We start from the raw sequence: 21,809 nt of genomic DNA, 5'->3' as shown, positions 1-21,809 counted from the left end.
TTGATTCTAGTGGGTTGGAGAGCACAGGACCCACGTCTGGGCATACCCGTCCCACTCGGGGTGGCAAATGCAAAAACTTCAGTTGAAGGACAGAATGCAGAACAATGTCATACATTCATCCCAGAATAGAGATCTGGGCCTAAATCCATCATTTTTTTGTTCCTTATGCCATTCCAGTATGAGCCCAGCCATATGCAAATCAATCTTGACCCTGTTTCTCATGGGAACAGTCCAACCCGAAGTGCCAAGCCAGGTCCTTCCTAGATTGGAAACAAGCATCCTAGGACCGTTTTCGGGGTTTCACCACTCTTCAGCCAGGAAAGCTTGATTCCAGCGGCATGGAGAGCAGGGGAACCACGTCTGGGCATACCCGTCCCACTCGGGGTGGCAAATACAAAAACTTCAGTTGATGGACATAATGAAGAACATTGTCATACATTCACCTGAGTACAGAGATCTGGGCCTAAATCGATAGTTTTTTTGTTCACCATGCCATTCCAGTTTGATCCCAGCCATATGCAAATCAGTCTTGACCCTGTGCATCATTGTAACAGTCCAGCCCGTACTGCCAAGCCAGGTTCTTCCTAGACTGGAAACAAGCATCCTAGGACCGTTTTCAGGGCTTCACCCCTCTTCAGCCACATTAGCTTGATTCCAGTGGCATGGAGAGCACGGGACCCACGTCTGGGCATACCCGTCCCACTCGGGGTGAAAAATGCAAAAACAACAGTTAATGGATAGGATGCAGAACAATGTCATAAATTCACCCCAGTACAGAGATCTGGGCCTAAATCCATAATTTGTTTGCTCACCATGCCATTCCAGTTTGAACCCAGCCATATGCAAATCAGTCTTGACCCTGTGCCTCATGGGAGCAGTCCAGCCCGAACTGCCAAGCCAGGTCCTCCCTAGACTGGAAACAAGCATCCTAGGACCAGATTCGCGGATTTACCCCTCTTCAGCCAGGATAGCATGATTCCATTAGCGTGGAGAGCAAGGTACCCACGTCTGGGCATACCCCTCCCACTCGGGGTGACAAATGCAAAAACAACAGTTGATGGATAGAGTGCAGAACAATGTCATACATTCATCCCAGTACAGAGATCTGGGCCTAAATCCATAGTTTTGTTGCTCATCATACCATTCCAGTTTGAACCCAGCCATATGCAAATCAGCCTTGACCCTGAGCCTCATGGGAACAGTCCAGCCCGAATTGCCAAGCCAGGTCTTCCCTAGACTGGAAACAAGAATCCTAGGATCGTTTTCGGGGTTTCACCCCTCTTCAGCCAGGATAGTTAGATTCCAGCGGCATGGAGAGCACGGGACCCACGTCTGGGCATACCCGTCCCAATCGGGGTGACAAATGCAAAAACAACAGTTGATGGACAGAATGCAGAAAAATGTCATACATTCACCCCAGTACAGAGATCTGGGCCTAAATCCATTATTTTTTTCCACACCATGCCATTCCAGTCTCAACCCAGCCATATGCAAATCAGTCTTGACCCTGTGCCTCATTGGAACAGTCCAGCACCAAATTGTCAAGCCAAGTCCTCCCTAGACTGGAAAAAAGCATCCTAGGACCGGTTTCAGGGTTTCACCCATCTTTAGCCACGATAGCTTGATTCCAGTTGCATGGAGAGCACGGGACCCGCGTCTGGGCGTACCCGTCCCAATCGGAGTGACAAATGCAAAAACAACAGTTGATGGACAGAATGCAAAACAATGTCATACATTCAACCCAGTATAGAGATTTGGGCCTAAATCCATTGTTTTTTTGCTCACCATGCCATTCCAGTTCGAACCCAGACATATGCAAATCAGTCTTGACCCTGTGCCTCATGGGAACAGTCCAGCCCGAACTGCCAAGCCAGGTCCTCCCTAGACTGGAAACAAGCATCCTAGGACCGGTTTCGGGGTTTCACCCCTCTTCAGCCAGGATAGCTTGATTCCAGTGGCATAGAGAGCACGGGACCCACGTCTGGGCATACCCGTCCCACTCGGGGTGACAAGTGCAAAAACAACAGTTGATGGACAGAATGCAGAACAATGTCATACATTCACCCCAGTACAGAGATCTGAGCCTAAATCCATCATTTTCTTGTGCACCATGCCATTCCAATCTGAACCCAGCCATATGCAAATAAGTCTTGACCCTGTGCCTCCTGGGAACAGTCCAGCCCGAACTGCCAATCCAGGTCCTCCCTAGACTGAAAACAAGCATCCTAGGACCGGTTTCGGGGATTCACCCCTCTTCAGCCAGGATAGCTTCATTCCAGTGGCATGGAGAGCACGGGACCCACGTCTGGGCATACAAGTCCCACTCGGGATGACAAATGCAAAAACAACAACAGATAGACAGAATGCAGAACAATGTCATACATTCACCCGAGTACAGAGATCTGGGCCTAAATCCATAGGTTTTTTTGCTCACCATGCCGTTCCTGTTTGAACCCAGCCATATGCAAATCTGTCTTGACCCTGTGCCTCATGGGAATAGTCCAGCCCGAACTCCAAAGAGAGGTCCTTCCTAGACTGGAAACAAGCTTCCTAGGATCGGTTTAGGGGCTTCACCCCTCTTCAGCCAGGATAGCTTGATTCCAGTGGCATGGAGAGCATGGGACCCACGTCTGGGCACACCCGTCCCACTAGGGGTGACAAATGCAAAAACTTCAGTTGATGGACAGAATGCAGAACAATGTCATACATTCACCCCAGTACAGAGATCCGGGCCTAAATCCATCGTTTTTTTCCACACCATGCCATTCCAGTCTGAACCCAGCCATATGCAAATCAGTCTTGACCCTGTGCCTCATTGGAACAGTCCAGCCCGAACTGTCAAGCCAGGTCTTCCCTAGACTGGAATTAAGCATCCTGGGACCGTTTTCGGGGTTTCACCCCTCTTCAGCCAGGATAGATTGATTCCAGCGGCATGGAGAGCACGGGACCCACGTCTGGGCATACCCGTTCCACTCGGGGTGACAAATGCAAAAACATCAGTTGATGGACAGAATGCAAAACAATGTCATACATTCAACCCAGTATAGAGATTTGGGCCTAAATCCATCGTTTTTTTGCTCACCATGCCATTCCAGTTCGGACCCAGACATATGCAAATCAGTCTTGACCCTGTGCCTCATGGGAACAGTCCAGCCCGAACTGCAAAGCCAGGTCCTCCCTAGACTGGAAACAAGCATCCTAGGACCGGTTTCGGGGTTTCACCCCTCTTCAGCCAGGATAGCTTGATTCCAGTGGCATAGAGAGCACGGGACCCACGTCTGGGCATACCCGTCCCACTTGGGGTGAGAAATGCAAAAACAACAGTTGATGGACAGAATGCAGAACAATGTCATACATTCACCCCAGTAAAGAGATCTGGGCCTAAATCCATCATTTTTTGGCTCACCATGCTATTCCAGGTTGAACCCAGCCATATGCAAATCAGCCTTGACCCTGTGCCTCATGGAAACAGTCCAGCCCGAACTGCCAAGCCAGGTCCTCCCTAGACTGGAAACAAGCATCCTAGGACTGGTTTCGGGGATTCACCCCTCTTCAGCCAGGATAGCTTCATTCCAGTGGCATGGAGAGCACGGGACCCACTTCTGGGCATACAAGTCCCACTCGGGATGACAAATGCAAAAACAACAACAGATAGACAGAATGCAGAACAATGTCATACATTCACCCGAGTACAGAGATCTGGGCCTAAATACATAGGTTTTTTTGCTCACCATGCCGTTCCTGTTTGAACCCAGCCATATGCAAATCTGTCTTGACCCTGTGCCTCATGGGAACAGTCCAGCCCGAACTGCCAAACCAGGGCCTCCCTAGACTGGAAACAAGCATCCTAGGACCGGTTTCGGGGTTTCACCCCTCTTCAGCCAGGATAGATTGATTCCAGCGGCATGGAGAGCACGGGACCCACGTCTGGGCATACCTGTTCCACTCGGGGTGACAAATGCAAAAACATCATTTGATGGACAGAATACAGAACAATGTCATACATTCTCCCCAGTACAGAGATCTGGGCCTAAATCCATCGTTTTTTGCTCACCATGCCATTCCAGTTTGAACCCAGCCATATGCAAATCAGTCTTCACCCTGTGCCTCATGGGAACAGTCCAGCCCGAACTGCCAATCCAGGTCCTCCCTAGACTGAAAACAAGCATCCTAAGACCGGTTTCGGGGTTTCACCCCTCTTCAGCCAGGATAGCTTCATTCCAGTGGCATGGAGAGCACGGGACCCACTTCTGGGCATACAAGTCCCACTCGGGATGAGAAATGCAAAAACAACAACAGATAGACAGAATGAAGAAGAATGTCATACATTCACCCCAGTACAGTGATCTGGGCCTTAATCCATTGTTTTTTTTTCTCACCATGCCAATCCAGTTTGAACCCAGCCATATGCAAATCTGTCTTGACCCTGTGCCTCATGGGGACAGTCCAGCCCGAACTGCCAAGCCAGGTCCTCCCTAGACTGGAAACAAGCATCCGAGGACTGGTTTCGGGGTTTCACCCCTCTTCAACCAGGATAGCTTGATTCCAGTGGCATGAAGAGCACGGGACTCACGTCTGGGCATATTCATCCCACTCGGGGTGACAAATGCAAAAATTACAGTTGATGGACAGAATGCAGAACAATGTCATACATTCATCCCAGTACAGAGATCTGGGCCTAAATCCATCATTTTTTCGCTCACCATGCCATTCCAGTTTGAACCCAGCCATATGCAAATTAGTCTTTACCCTGTGGCCTCTTGGGAACAGTCCAGCCTGAACTGCCAAGCCATGTCCTCCCTATATTGGAAACAAGCATCCTAGGACCGGTTTCAGGGTTTCACCCCTCTTCAGCCAGGATAGCTTGATTCCAGTGGCATGGAGAGCACAGGACCCACGTCAGGACATACCCATCCCACTCGGGGTGACAAATGCAAAAATAACAGTTGATGGACAGAATGCAGAACAATGTCATACATTCACCCCAGTACAGAGATCTGGGCCTAAATCCATAGTGTTTTTTGCTCACCATGCCATTCCAGTTTGAACCCAGCCATATGCAAATGAATCTAGACCCTGTGCCTCATGGGAACAGTCCAGCCCGAACTGCCAAGCCAGGTCCTCCCTAGACTAGAAACAAGCATCCTAGGACTGGTTTTGGGTTTTCACCCCTCTTCAGCCAGGATAGCTTGATTCCAGTGGCATGGAGAGCACGGGACCCACGTCTGGGCATACCCGTCCCACTTGGGGTGACAAATGCAAAAACAACAGTTGATAGACAGAATGCAGAACAATGTCATACATTCACCCCAGTAAAGAGATCTGGGCCTAAATCCATCATTTTTTGGCTCACCATGCTATTCCAGGTTGAACCCAGCCATATGCAAATCAGCCTTGATCCTGTGCCTTATGGAAACAGTCCAGCCTGAACTGCCAAGCCAGGTCCTCCCTAGACTGGAAACAAGCATCCTAGGACTGGTTTCGGGGATTCACCCCTCTTCAGCCAGGATAGCATGATTCCAGTGGCATGGAGAGCACGGGACCCACATCTGGGCATATCTGTCCCACTCGGGGTTACAAATGCAAAAACAACAGTTGATGGACAGAATACAGAACAATGTCACACATTCACCCCAGTACAGAGATCTGGGCCTAAATCCATTGTTTTTTGCTCACCCTGCCATTCCAGTTTGAACCCAACCATATACAAATCTGTCTTGACCCTGTGCCTTATGGGAACAGTCCAGCCCGAACTGCCAAGCCAGGTCTTCACTAGACTGAAAACAAGCATCCTAGTACCGGTTTCGGGGTTTCACCCCTCTTCAACTAGGATAGCTTGATTCCAGTGGTATGGAGAGCACGGGACCCACGTCTGGGCATATTCATCCCACTCTGGGTGACAAATGCAAAAACAACAGTTGATGGACAGAATGCAGAACCATCTCATACATTCACCCCAGTACAGAGATCTAGGCGTAAATCTATCTTTTTTTGCTCATCATGCCATTCCAGTTTGAACCCAGCCATATGCAAATCAGTCTTGACCCTGTGCCTCATGGGAACAGTCCAGCCCGAACTGCCAAGCCAGGTCCTTCCTAGATTGGAAACAAGCATCCTAGGACCCTTTTTGGGGTTTCACCAGTCTTCAGCCAGGATAGCTTGATTCAAGTGGCATGGAGAGCACTGGACCCCAGTCTGGGCATACGTGTCCCCCTCGGGCTGACAGATGCAAAAACAACAGTTGATGGACAGAATGCAGAACAATGTCATACGTTCACCCCAGTACAGAGATCTGGGCCTAAATCCATCATTTTTTTGCACACCATGCCGTTCCAGTTTGAACACAGCCATTTGCAAATCAGTCTTGACCCTGTGCCTCCTGGGAACAGACCAGCCCGAACTGCCAAGCCAGGTCGTCCCTAGACTGGAAACAAGAATCCTAGGACTGGTTTCGGGGTTTCACCCATCTTTAGCCAGGATAGCTTGATTCTAGTGGGTTGGAGAGCACAGGACCGACGTCTGGGCATACCCGTCCCACTCGGGGTGTCAAATGCAAAAACTTCAGTTGAAGGACAGAATGCAGAACAATGTCATACATTCATCCCAGAATAGAGATCTGGGCCTAAATCCATCATTTCTTTGTTCCTTATGCCATTCCAGTATGAGCCCAGCCATATGCAAATCAATCTTGACCCTGTTTCTCATGGGAACAGTCCAACCCGAAGTGCCAAGCCAGGTCCTTCCTAGATTGGAAACAAGCATCCTAGGACCGTTTTCGGGGTTTCACCACTCTTCAGCCAGGAAAGCTTGATTCCAGCGGCATGGAGAGCAGGGGAACCACGTCTGGGCATACCCGTCCCACTCGGGGTGGCAAATACAAAAACTTCAGTTGATGGACATAATGAAGAACAATGTCATACATTCACCTGAGTACAGAGATCTGGGCCTAAATCGATAGTTTTTTTGTTCACCATGCCATTCCAGTTTGATCCCAGCCATATGCAAATCAGTCTTGACCCTGTGCATCATTGTAACAGTCCAGCCCGTACTGCCAAGCCAGGTTCTTCCTAGACTGGAAACAAGCATCCTAGGACCGTTTTCGGGGCTTCACCCCTCTTCAGCCACATTAGCTTGATTCCAGTGGCATGGAGAGCACGGGACCCACGTCTGGGCATACCCGTCCCACTCGGGGTGAAAAATGCAAAAACAACAGTTGATGGATAGGATGCAGAACAATGTCATAAATTCACCCCAGTACAGAGATCTGGGCCTAAATCCATAATGTATTTGCTCACCATGCCATTCCAGTTTGAACCCAGCCATATGCAAATCAGTCTTGACCCTGTGCCTCATGGGAGCAGTCCAGCCCGAACTGCCAAGCCAGGTCCTCCCTAGACTGGAAACAAGCATCCTAGGACCAGATTCGCGGATTTCCCCCTCTTCAGCCAGGATAGCATGATTCCATTAGCATGGAGAGCAAGGTACCCACGTCTGGGCATACCCCTCCCACTCGGGGTGACAAATGCAAAAACAACAGTTGATGGATAGAGTGCAGAACAATGTCATACATTCATCCCAGTACAGAGATCTGGGCCTAAATCCATAGTTTTGTTGCTCATCATACCATTCCAGTTTGAACCCAGCCATATGCAAATCAGCCTTGACCCTGAGCCTCATGGGAACAGTCCAGCCCGAATTGCCAAGCCAGGTCTTCCCTAGACTGGAAACAAGAATCCTAGGATCGTTTTCGGGGTTTCACCCCTCTTCAGCCAGGATAGTTAGATTCCAGCGGCATGGAGAGCATGGGACCCACGTCTGGGAATACCCGTCCCAATCGGGGTGACAAATGCAAAAACAACAGTTGATGGACAGAATGCAGAAAAATGTCATACATTCACCCCAGTACAGAGATCTGGGCCTAAATCCATTATTTTTTTCCACACCATGCCATTCCAGTCTCAACCCAGCCATATGCAAATCAGTCTTGACCCTGTGCCTCATTGGAACAGTCCAGCACCAAATTGCCAAGCCAAGTCCTCCCTAGACTGGAAAAAAGCATCCTAGGACCGGTTTCAGGGTTTCACCCATCTTTAGCCACGATAGCTTGATTCCAGTTGCATGGAGAGCACGGGACCCGCGTCTGGGCATACCCGTCCCAATCGGGGTGACAAATGCAAAAACAACAGTTGATGGACAGAATGCAAAACAATGTCATACATTCAACCCAGTATAGAGATTTGGGCCTAAATCCATCGTTTTTTTGCTCACCATGCCATTCCAGTTCGAACCCAGACATATGCAAATCAGTCTTGACCCTGTGCCTCATGGGAACAGTCCAGCCCGAACTGCCAAGCCAGGTCCTCCCTAGACTGGAAACAAGCATCCTAGGACCGGTTTCGGGGTTTCACCCCTCTTCAGCCAGGATGGCTTGATTCCAGTGGCATGGAGAGCACGGGACCCACGTCTGGGCATACCCGTCCCACTCGGGGTGACAAGTGCAAAAACAACAGTTGATGGACAGAATGCAGAACAATGTCATACATTCACCCCAGTACAGAGATCTGAGCCTAAATCCATCATTTTCTTGTGCACCATGCCATTCCAATCTGAACCCAGCCATATGCAAATAAGTCTTGACCCTGTGCCTCCTGGGAACAGTCCAGCCCGAACTGCCAATCCAGGTCCTCCCTAGACTGAAAACAAGCATCCTAGGACCGGTTTCGGGGATTCACCCCTCTTCAGCCAGGATAGCTTCATTCCAGTGGCATGGAGAGCACGGGACCCACGTCTGGGCATACAAGTCCCACTCGGGATGACAAATGCAAAAACAACAACAGATAGACAGAATGCAGAACAATGTCATACATTCACCCCAGTACAGAGATCTGGGCCTAAATCCATTGTTTTTTTGCTCACAATGCCATTCCAGTTTAAACCCAGCCATATGCAAATCAGTCTTGACCCTGTGCCTCATGGGAACAGTCCAGCCCGAACTGCCAAACCAGGGCCTCCCTAGACTGGAAACAAGCATCCTAGGACCGGTTTCGGGGTTTCACCCCTCTTCAACCAGGATAGCTTGATTTCAGTGGCATGGAGAGCACGGGACCCACGTCTGGGTATATTCATCCCACTCGGGGTGACAAATGCAAAAATAACAGTTTATGGACAGAATGCAGAACAATGTCATACATTCACTCCAGTACAGAGATCTGGGCCTAAATCCATCATTTTTTCGCTCACCATGCCATTCCAGTTTGAACCCAGGCATATGCAAATCAGTCTTGACCCTGTGCCTCTTGGGAACAGTCCAGCCTGAACTGCCAAGCCAGGTCCTCCCTAGATTGGAAACAAGCATCCTAGGACCGGTTTTAGGGTTTCACCCCTCTTCAGCCAGGATAGCTTGATTCCAGTAGCATGGATAGCACAAGACCCACGTCTGGGCATACCCGTCCCACTCGGGGTGACAAATGCAAAAACAACAGTTGATGGACAGAATGCAGAACAATGTCATACATTCGCCCCAGTACAGAGATCTGGGCCTAAATCCATCGTTTTTTTGCTCACCATGCCATTCCAGTCTGAACCCAGCCATATGCTAATCAGTCTTGACCCTGTGCCTCATGGGAGCAGTCCAGCCCGAACTTCTAAGCCAGGTTCTCCCTAGACTGGAAACAAGCATCCTAGGACTGGTTTCGCAGATTCACCCCTCTTCAGCCAGGATAGCATGATTACAGTGGCATGGAGAGCACGGGACCCACGTCTCGGCATACCTGTCCCATTCGGGGTGACAAATGCAAACACAGCAGTTGATGGACAGAATGCAGAACAATGTCATACATTCACCCCAGTACAGAGATCTGGGCCTAAATCCATCGTTTTTTTGCTCACCATGCCATTCCAGTCTGAACCCAGCCATATGCTAATCAGTCTTGACCCTGTGCCTCATGGGAGCAGTCCAGCCTGAACTCCCAAGCCAGGTCCTTTCTAGACTGGAAACAAGCATCCTAGGATCGGTTTAGAGGCTTCACCCCTCTTCAGCCAAGATAGCTTCATTCCAGTGGCATGGAGAGCACGGGACCCACGTCTGGGCATACCCGTCCCACTGGGATGAAAAATGCAAAAACAACAGTTGATGGGCAGAATGCAGAACAATGTCATACATTCACCCCCCCCCCCCCCCCCCCCAGTACAGAGATCTGGGCCTAAGTTCATCGTTTTTTTGTTCACCATGCCATTCCAGTTTGAACCCAGCCATATGCAAATCAGTCTTGACCCTGTGCCTCATGGGAACAGTCCAACCCGAAGTGCCAAGCCAGGTCCTTCCTAGATTGGAAACAAGCATCCTAGGACCGTTTTCGGGGTTTCACCACTCTTCAGCCAGGAAAGCTTGATTCCAGCGGCATGGAGAGCAGGGGAACCACGTCTGGGCATACCCGTCCCACTCGGGGTGGCAAATACAAAAACTTCAGTTGATGGACATAATGAAGAACAATGTCATACATTCACCTGAGTACAGAGATCTGGGCCTAAATCGATAGTTTTTTTGTTCACCATGCCATTCCAGTTTGATCCCAGCCATATGCAAATCAGTCTTGACCCTGTGCATCATTGTAACAGTCCAGTCCGTACTGCCAAGCCAGGTTCTTCCTAGACTGGAAACAAGCATCCTAGGACCGTTTTCGGGGCTTCACCCCTCTTCAGCCACATTAGCTTGATTCCAGTGGCATGGAGAGCACGGGACCCACGTCTGGGCATACCCGTCCCACTCGGGGTGAAAAATGCAAAACCAACAGTTGATGGATAGGATGCAGAACAATGTCATAAATTCACCCCAGTACAGAGATCTGGGCCTAAATCCATAATTTGTTTGCTCACCATGCCATTCCAGTTTGAACCCAGCCATATGCAAATCAGTCTTGACCCTGTGCCTCATGGGAGCAGTCCAGCCCGAACTGCCAAGCCAGGTCCTCCCTAGACTGGAAACAAGCATCCTAGGACCAGATTCGCGGATTTACCCCTCTTCAGCCAGGATAGCATGATTCCATTAGCATGGAGAGCAAGGTACCCACGTCTGGGCATACCCCTCCCACTCGGGGTGACAAATGCAAAAACAACAGTTGATGGATAGAGTGCAGAAAAATGTCATACATTCACTCCAGTACAGAGATCTGGGCCTAAATCCATTATTTTTTTCCACACCATGCCATTCCAGTCTCAACCCAGCCATATGCAAATCAGTCTTGACCCTGTGCCTCATTGGAACAGTCCAGCACCAAATTGCCAAGCCAAGTCCTCCCTAGACTGGAAAAAAGCATCCTAGGACCGGTTTCAGGGTTTCACCCATCTTTAGCCACGATAGCTTGATTCCAGTTGCATGGAGAGCACGGGACCCGCGTCTGGGCATACCCGTCCCAATCGGGGTGACAAATGCAAAAACAACAGTTGATGGACAGAATGCAAAACAATGTCATACATTCAACCCAGTATAGAGATTTGGGCCTAAATCCATCGTTTTTTTGCTCACCATGCCATTCCAGTTCGAACCCAGACATGTGCAAATCAGTCTTGACCCTGTGCCTCATGGGAACAGTCCAGCCCGAACTGCCAAGCCAGGTCCTCCCTAGACTGAAAACAAGCATCCTAGGACCGGTTTCGGGGTTTCACCCCTCTTCAGCCAGGATGGCTTGATTCCAGTGGCATGGAGAGCACGGGACCCACGTCTGGGCATACCCGTCCCACTCGGGGTGACAAGTGCAAAAACAACAGTTGATGGACAGAATGCAGAACAATGTCATACATTCACCCCAGTACAGAGATCTGAGCCTAAATCCATCATTTTCTTGTGCACCATGCCATTCCAATCTGAACCCAGCCATATGCAAATAAGTCTTGACCCTGTGCCTCCTGGGAACAGTCCAGCCCGAACTGCCAATCCAGGTGCTCCCTAGACTGAAAACAAGCATCCTAGGACCGGTTTCGGGGATTCACCCCTCTTCAGCCAGGATAGCTTCATTCCAGTGGCATGGAGAGCACGGGACCCACGTCTGGGCATACAAGTCCCACTCGGGATGACAAATGCAAAAACAACAACAGATAGACAGAATGCAGAACAATGTCATACATTCACCCCAGTACAGAGATCTGGGCCTAAATCCATTGTTTTTTTGCTCACAATGCCATTCCAGTTTAAACCCAGCCATATGCAAATCAGTCTTGACCCTGTGCCTCATGGGAACAGACCAGCCCGAACTGCCAAACCAGGGCCTCCCTAGACTGGAAACAAGCATCCTAGGACCGGTTTCGGGGTTTCACCCCTCTTCAACCAGGATAGCTTGATTTCAGTGGCATGGAGAGCACGGGACCCACATCTGGGTATATTCATCCCACTCGGGGTGACAAATGCAAAAATAACAGTTTATGGACAGAATGCAGAACAATGTCATACATTCACCCCAGTACAGAGATATGGGCCTAAATCCATCATTTTTTCGCTCACCATGCCATTCCAGTTTGAACCCAGGCATATGCAAATCAGTCTTGACCCTGTGCCTCTTGGGAACAGTCCAGCCTGAACTGCCAAGCCAGGTCCTCCCTAGATTGGAAACAAGCATCCTAGGACCGGTTTTAGGGTTTCACCCCTCTTCAGCCAGGATAGCTTGATTCCAGTAGCATGGATAGCACAAGACCCACGTCTGGGCATACCCGTCCCACTCGGGGTGACAAATGCAAAAACAACAGTTGATGGACAGAATGCAGAACAATGTCATACATTCGCCCCAGTACAGAGATCTGGGCCTAAATCCATCGTTTTTTTGCTCACCATGCCATTCCAGTCTGAACCCAGCCATATGCTAATCAGTCTTGACCCTGTGCCTCATGGGAGCAGTCCAGCCCGAACTTCTAAGCCAGGTTCTCCCTAGACTGGAAACAAGCATCCTAGGACTGGTTTCGCAGATTCACCCCTCTTCAGCCAGGATAGCATGATTACAGTGGCATGGAGAGCACGGGACCCACGTCTCGGCATACCTGTCCCATTCGGGGTGACAAATGCAAACACAGCAGTTGATGGACAGAATGCAGAACAATGTCATACATTCACCCCAGTACAGAGATCTGGGCCTAAATCCATCGTTTTTTTGCTCACCATGCCATTCCAGTCTGAACCCAGCCATATGCTAATCAGTCTTGACCCTGTGCCTCATGGGAGCAGTCCAGCCTGAACTCCCAAGCCAGGTCCTTTCTAGACTGGAAACAAGCATCCTAGGATCGGTTTAGAGGCTTCACCCCTCTTCAGCCAAGATAGCTTCATTCCAGTGGCATGGAGAGCACGGGACCCACGTCTGGGCATACCCGTCCCACTGGGATGAAAAATGCAAAAACAACAGTTGATGGGCAGAATGCAGAACAATGTCATACATTCACCCCCCCCCCCCCCCCCCAGTACAGAGATCTGGGCCTAAGTTCATCGTTTTTTTGTTCACCATGCCATTCCAGTTTGAACCCAGCCATATGCAAATCAGTCTTGACCCTGTGCCTCATGGGAACAGTCCAACCCGAAGTGCCAAGCCAGGTCCTTCCTAGATTGGAAACAAGCATCCTAGGACCGTTTTCGGGGTTTCACCACTCTTCAGCCAGGAAAGCTTGATTCCAGCGGCATGGAGAGCAGGGGAACCACGTCTGGGCATACCCGTCCCACTCGGGGTGGCAAATACAAAAACTTCAGTTGATGGACATAATGAAGAACAATGTCATACATTCACCTGAGTACAGAGATCTGGGCCTAAATCGATAGTTTTTTTGTTCACCATGCCATTCCAGTTTGATCCCAGCCATATGCAAATCAGTCTTGACCCTGTGCATCATTGTAACAGTCCAGTCCGTACTGCCAAGCCAGGTTCTTCCTAGACTGGAAACAAGCATCCTAGGACCGTTTTCGGGGCTTCACCCCTCTTCAGCCACATTAGCTTGATTCCAGTGGCATGGAGAGCACGGGACCCACGTCTGGGCATACCCGTCCCACTCGGGGTGAAAAATGCAAAACCAACAGTTGATGGATAGGATGCAGAACAATGTCATAAATTCACCCCAGTACAGAGATCTGGGCCTAAATCCATAATTTGTTTGCTCACCATGCCATTCCAGTTTGAACCCAGCCATATGCAAATCAGTCTTGACCCTGTGCCTCATGGGAGCAGTCCAGCCCGAACTGCCAAGCCAGGTCCTCCCTAGACTGGAAACAAGCATCCTAGGACCAGATTCGCGGATTTACCCCTCTTCAGCCAGGATAGCATGATTCCATTAGCATGGAGAGCAAGGTACCCACGTCTGGGCATACCCCTCCCACTCGGGGTGACAAATGCAAAAACAACAGTTGATGGATAGAGTGCAGAAAAATGTCATACATTCACTCCAGTACAGAGATCTGGGCCTAAATCCATTATTTTTTTCCACACCATGCCATTCCAGTCTCAACCCAGCCATATGCAAATCAGTCTTGACCCTGTGCCTCATTGGAACAGTCCAGCACCAAATTGCCAAGCCAAGTCCTCCCTAGACTGGAAAAAAGCATCCTAGGACCGGTTTCAGGGTTTCACCCATCTTTAGCCACGATAGCTTGATTCCAGTTGCATGGAGAGCACGGGACCCGCGTCTGGGCATACCCGTCCCAATCGGGGTGACAAATGCAAAAACAACAGTTGATGGACAGAATGCAAAACAATGTCATACATTCAACCCAGTATAGAGATTTGGGCCTAAATCCATCGTTTTTTTGCTCACCATGCCATTCCAGTTCGAACCCAGACATGTGCAAATCAGTCTTGACCCTGTGCCTCATGGGAACAGTCCAGCCCGAACTGCCAAGCCAGGTCCTCCCTAGACTGAAAACAAGCATCCTAGGACCGGTTTCGGGGTTTCACCCCTCTTCAGCCAGGATGGCTTGATTCCAGTGGCATGGAGAGCACGGGACCCACGTCTGGGCATACCCGTCCCACTCGGGGTGACAAGTGCAAAAACAACAGTTGATGGACAGAATGCAGAACAATGTCATACATTCACCCCAGTACAGAGATCTGAGCCTAAATCCATCATTTTCTTGTGCACCATGCCATTCCAATCTGAACCCAGCCATATGCAAATAAGTCTTGACCCTGTGCCTCCTGGGAACAGTCCAGCCCGAACTGCCAATCCAGGTGCTCCCTAGACTGAAAACAAGCATCCTAGGACCGGTTTCGGGGATTCACCCCTCTTCAGCCAGGATAGCTTCATTCCAGTGGCATGGAGAGCACGGGACCCACGTCTGGGCATACAAGTCCCACTCGGGATGACAAATGCAAAAACAACAACAGATAGACAGAATGCAGAACAATGTCATACATTCACCCCAGTACAGAGATCTGGGCCTAAATCCATTGTTTTTTTGCTCACAATGCCATTCCAGTTTAAACCCAGCCATATGCAAATCAGTCTTGACCCTGTGCCTCATGGGAACAGACCAGCCCGAACTGCCAAACCAGGGCCTCCCTAGACTGGAAACAAGCATCCTAGGACCGGTTTCGGGGTTTCACCCCTCTTCAACCAGGATAGCTTGATTTCAGTGGCATGGAGAGCACGGGACCCACATCTGGGTATATTCATCCCACTCGGGGTGACAAATGCAAAAATAACAGTTTATGGACAGAATGCAGAACAATGTCATACATTCACCCCAGTACAGAGATATGGGCCTAAATCCATCATTTTTTCGCTCACCATGCCATTCCAGTTTGAACCCAGGCATATGCAAATCAGTCTTGACCCTGTGCCTCTTGGGAACAGTCCAGCCTGAACTGCCAAGCCAGGTCCTCCCTAGATTGGAAACAAGCATCCTAGGACCGGTTTTAGGGTTTCACCCCTCTTCAGCCAGGATAGCTTGATTCCAGTAGCATGGATAGCACAAGACCCACGTCTGGGCATACCCGTCCCACTCGGGGTGACAAATGCAAAAACAACAGTTGATGGACAGAATGCAGAACAATGTCATACATTCATCACAGTACAGAGATCTGGGCCTAAACCCATCATTTTTTGGCTCACCATGCTATTCCAGTTTGAACCCAGCCATATGCTAATCAGTCTTGACCCTGTGCCTCATGGGAGCAGTCCAGCCCGAACTTCTAAGCCAGGTCCTCCCTAGACTGGAAACAAGCATCCTAGGACTGGTTTCGCAGATTCACCCCTCTTCAGCCAGGATAGCATGATTACAGTGGCATGGAGAGCACGGGACCCACGTCTCGGCATACCTGTCCCATTCGGGGTGACAAATGCAAACACAGCAGTTGATGGACAGAATGCAGAACAATGTCATACATTCGCCCCAGTACAGAGATCTGGGCCTAAATCCATCGTTTTTTTGCTCACCATGCCATTCCAGTCTGAACCCAGCCATATGCTAATCAGTCTTGACCCTGTGCCTCATGGGAGCAGTCCAGCCTGAACTCCCAAGCCAGGTCCTTTCTAGACTGGAAACAAGCATCCTAGGATCGGTTTAGAGGCTTCACCCCTCTTCAGCCAAGATAGCTTGATTCCAGTGGCATGGAGAGCACGGGACCCACGTCTGGGCATACCCGTCCCACTGGGATGAAAAATGCAAAAACAACAGTTGATGGGCAGAATGCAGAACAATGTCATACATTCACCCCCCCCCCCCCCCCCAGTACAGAGATCTGGGCCTAAGTTCATCGTTTTTTTGTTCACCATGCCATTCCAGTTTGAACCCAGCCATATGCAAATCAGTCTTGACCCTGTGCCTCATGGGAACAGTCCAGCCCGAACTGCCAAGCCAGGTCCTTCCTAGATCGGAAACAAGCATCCAAAGACCGTTTTCGGGGTTTCACCAGTCTTCAGCCAGGATAGCTTGATTCCACTGGCATGGAGAGCACGGGACCCACGTCTGGGCATACCTGTCCCACTCGGGGTGACAAATGCAAAAACAACAGTTGATTGAGAGAATGCAGAACAATGTCACACATTTACCCCAGTGCAGAGATCTGGGCCTAAATCCATCGTTTTTTTCCACACCATGCCAATCTAGTTTGAACCCAGCCATATGCAAATCAGTCTTGACCCTGTGCCTCCAGGGAACAGACCAGCCCGAACTGCCAAGCCAGGTCCTCCCTAGACTGGAAACAAGCATCCTAGGACCGGTTTCGGGGTTTCACCCCTCTTCAGCCAGGATAGCTTGATTCCAGTGGCATGGAGAGCACGGGACCCACGTCTGGGCATACAAGTCCCACTCGGGATGACAAATGCAAAAACAACAACAGATAGACAGAATGCAGAAGAATGTCATACATTCACCCCAGTACAGAGATCTGGGCCTAAATCCATTGTTTTTTTGCTCACCATGCCATTCCAGTTTGAACCCAGTCATATGCAAATCTGTCTTGACCCTGTGCCTCATGGGAACAGTCCAGCCCGAACTGCCAAACCAGGGCCTCCCTAGACTGGAAACTAGCATCCTAGGACCGGTCCCCTCTTCAACCAGGATAGCTTGATTCCAGTGGCATGGAGAGCACGGGACCCACGTCTGGGCATATTCATCCCACTCGGGGTGACAAATGCAAAAACAACAGTTGATGGACAGAATGCAGAACAATGTCATACATTCACCCCAGTACAGAGATATGGGCCTAAATCCATCATTTTTTGGCTCACCATGCTATTCCAGTTTGAACCCAGCCATATGCTAATCAGTCTTGACCCTGTGCCTCATGGGAACAGTCCAGCCCGAACTGCTAAGCCAGGTCCTCACTAGACTGGAAACAAGCATCCTAGGACTGGTTTCGCGGATTCACCCCTCTTCAGCCAGGATAGCATGATTCCAGTGGCATGGAGAGCACGGGACCCACGTCTCGGCATACCTGTCCCACTCGGGGTGACAAATGCAAACACAGCAGTTGATGGACAGAATGCAGAACAATGTCATACATTCACCCCAGTACAGAGATCTGGGCCTAAATCCATCGTTTTTTTGCTCACCATGCCATTCCAGTCTGAACCCAGCCATATGCAAATCAGTCTTGACCCTGTGCCTCATGGGAACAGTCCAGCCTGAACTCCCAAGCCAGGTCCTGCCTAGACTGGAAACAAGCATCCTAGGATCGGTATAGGGGCTTCACCCCTCTTCAGCCAGGATAGCTTGATTCCAGTGGCATGGAGAGCACGGGACACACGTCTGGGCATACCCGTCCCACTCGGGGTGACAAATGCAAAAACAACAGTTGATGGACAGAATGCAGAACAATGTCATAGGGGTGCCGCTCGTAGGCTTAGACTGTGCTGTTACCGGTTGGGGTTCCCTCTGAGACTTGCCACCATGTTGTGAAGGACGCTACGCTCTGCTTGGGGAAAGGCTGCTCTAGGAAGCCGGATTACTCCGCTCTCGGGACTGCGAGGACCAGGGTGCTGTGCACATCACCTACCAGCTGCCCCTGGTCCTCTTTCCGACTCCTCCTCCATCAGCTTCTTTACGCCTCGCGGCCCCCGCTTCGCGGGAGCCGCTCGTAGGCTTAGACTGTGCTGTTACCGGTTGGGGTTCCCTCTGAGACTTGCCACCACGCTGTGAAGGACGCTACGCTCTGCTTGGGGAAAGGCTGCTCTAGGAAGCCGGATTACTCCGCTCTCGGGACTGTGTGGACCAGGGTGCTGTGCGCATCACCTACCAGCTGCCCCTGGTCCTCTTCCCGACTCCTCTTCCATCAGCTTCTTTACGCCTCGCGGCCGCTCGTAGGCTTAGACTGTGCTGTTACCGGTTGGGGTTCTCTCTGAGACTTGCCACCACGCTGTGAAGGACGCTACACTCTGCTTGGGGAAAGGCTGCTCTAGGAAGCCGGATTACTCTGCTCTCGGGACTGCGAGGACCAGGGTGCTGTGCGCATCATCTACCAGCTACACCTGGTCCTCTTCCCGACTCCACCCCCATCCTTGCCCCTCCCCTCTTCATTAACAAGGGTCCGCCTACACGCGCCAGCGGGACGCGCGCGGGTCGTAGCCCGGGGCGAAGACCGGGCAAAGAGCGGACCGTTTGAGGTCGTTCGAGGGCGGACGAGGAAGGAGGAGGATTACACCCTGCACTTAGGACATTCAGAACTAAACGTGTCACTGACTTGGTGAGGATGTCTGCAAGGACAACCAGGAGTAAAACATCGTCGGCCCTGGGGGCCCCCAAAGGTACATTGGACACATATTTTGTCAAAGCGGGGTCCCTTCTCATAGATTAAATCACTATACTAGAAAGGCGCATCTCCCAAGAGCTGGAATGGGCTAGAAGATCTTCTTTGGGCCCCCTTCAACATGTCATATCCCCTGACCCTCCATCTAGTGGTACATTGATTGAAGGGGGGGGGTAAACGCAACATTGCATAAAACCCCTGAGCATTTGGTTCTTGGTAATTCTAGTATTTTATTATCTGATTGTGATTTCTCTGCTCACATTGATCTTAGCTTATTACCCCTCCCTCCATCTACCGTATCTGTACCAGCCACTAATGCCGAACCTAGTATATCCAATAGAGAGTCAATTTCTACTCTCAGTATGATCCAATATCTGAATATGCTAGGGATGGAGCAATCCCAAAAACAAAGAGAGGGACACAAACTACAGGAGGGTGTAAAGTTAAGACCACCAAACGTATCCCCTTCCGGGTGTCCAACCCAGCTGGCATGGCTAAAAAAACCAAGAGTAGATCCCAAAAACAAGGGTTTTCACCCTCTAACAATTCGCCTCAAGTAAACTCGAGCCTAAATGCCGCACAAAGAGAGGAGGGCCTTACATTATTGAACATCAGTGCACTTTTGAGGGATTTACTTAACCCCATAGTAAGCTGTCTAGTAAAGATAGAAAAAGCCCTAGTGCATTGCCAGAAGGATATTACAAAAGTAGCTGAGGGTCCCAATACATTTAAGCAGATCCCATGTAATAAATCACCTGGTATTCCTAACATCCACTCATCCGAGACCCTAGGTGAGGCTGACTGCTTGACTTCACAACTTACACAATCACAACAGCCATCCACTACCTCCCCAGAGCTTTTAAACATTAATCTTACAAAGAAGGCCAACGGCTTAAGCCACCATGCGAAGAAAGCAGCACCCCCCATGGGTATCAATGGTAAAGATCCAAACTACAGAACCATTGATTTGCCGCCAGAAGCAATACCATACACTGTAATCTTAGCTGGCATTCCAGAACTAAATCCTTCCATCAGAGAATCACCGGGGGCCTTGAAGAACAAGGTAATTCATTGGCTCTCTACTAGGGGTGGGCGGAATTTGCGTAATCGCGTTACGCAAATCTCCGCGAAACGGTAAAAAATCTCCGCGAACACGCAGAAATTCCGCGAACACGCGGAATTGCTTGTTCGCGATACTTTTTTCCTATTCGCGATCGCTGTTTGCGTGCTCGGGGTGAAATATCTCGCGAACACGCATATTGAGAACGCGAACAAGCAAAAAAATTCGCGAAGTCGCAGAACGCAGATTTTTGAGCAATTTTGCGTTCTCCGCGGAACGCGAAATTACCCAAATTCCGCAAATTCCGCGAACGGAATGGAATTTACCGCTCAGGCCTACTCTCTACAAACAGGCCATTACCAGAAGGTATACATAGTGAGGTGTTGATGGCGAGGCGAATTCCCTGGATAGGAAATACTAGGAAGTCAATCCAAGGTGACTGTGCTTTGATCAACTTTAGAGACCCCCTCACCGTCTCCCACATATGTAGCTGGTCAAACCAGGCACAAGGGTCATCAATACACTCTCTTCCTCTGTCCTTTTTCGATCCAACTGTTAATTGTGAACTGGGAGAGGAACGATGGGAACTAGTGTCTAGAAGGATAAGAAACCAGGTCCCCAGAGCACCAAATGCAATCCCCCATTTTAGGCAACCATGCCTCGACTATTTTCCCACCCACAATAGATTTAGTAGTCTTGACATGGTGGACTGACCAACAAAGATTGTGGGGGAGGAAACCTTAGAGCTTAAACGGTCCAACAATACACAAGCTAGGTCAGTTGTTCCACTTGAAAAGATCAAAATCAATGCGGAACAACAAGTCACGGAGATAGATCCTGGAATCCCCCCCCCATTGTCGAGTCCATCTGAGGAACCTACACTGCAAAAGGCCAGCACACGGGATGTCCCACCCACAGGGCAGGATATGGGGGAGGCTGTACCTGCAACTTTAGCCAGAGAGAGTCTCAACTGCCCCCGTCTCAAGATCTTATCCTGGAATGTGGCGGGATTGGCTAATAAAATAAATTGCCCGGACTGGTGTGCATATTTTCAGGCCCAAGAAATCTGCCTTTTTCAAGAAACCTGGGCGAGAGAACATCTTCCTCACGTGGGGTTTGCTACATTTGCTGCACAAGCAAAATGGGCTGGCACAGGACGTCCCTCGGGAGGCTTGGCTATCTGGGTATCCAGTGATCTGGGATGCAGGGCTGTTGTTCACCCACAAAAGTCGGCGGACATTCTTGTGGTCAGGCTCGAATGGCCGAATGCAAGCAGCCTCCTGCTAATTAATGTATACTCCAGACCAACCAAGATCTCGCAGATATCACACACGATAGAGGAGTTGGCAATTGTCTTAGACGACATCCCTCAGGGTACCCCCACTCTGATTGGAGGAGACCTCAATTCCCATTATGAGCCCCTTCCGGGCCTACTGGTGGACTTGGCCGAGGAGGAGGACATGGAGTGGTCTATACCCCCTTTGCAAGCATCGGCTCCTAGAGCTTGGACCCCTCTTGCAACACAAATTACCGCTTTA

Source organism: Triturus cristatus, chromosome 1_1 (assembly GCF_964204655.1).
Source record: "Triturus cristatus chromosome 1_1, aTriCri1.1, whole genome shotgun sequence".
Lineage (NCBI taxonomy): Eukaryota > Metazoa > Chordata > Amphibia > Caudata > Salamandridae > Triturus > Triturus cristatus.
Note: the sequence above shows the minus strand (reverse complement) of the source record.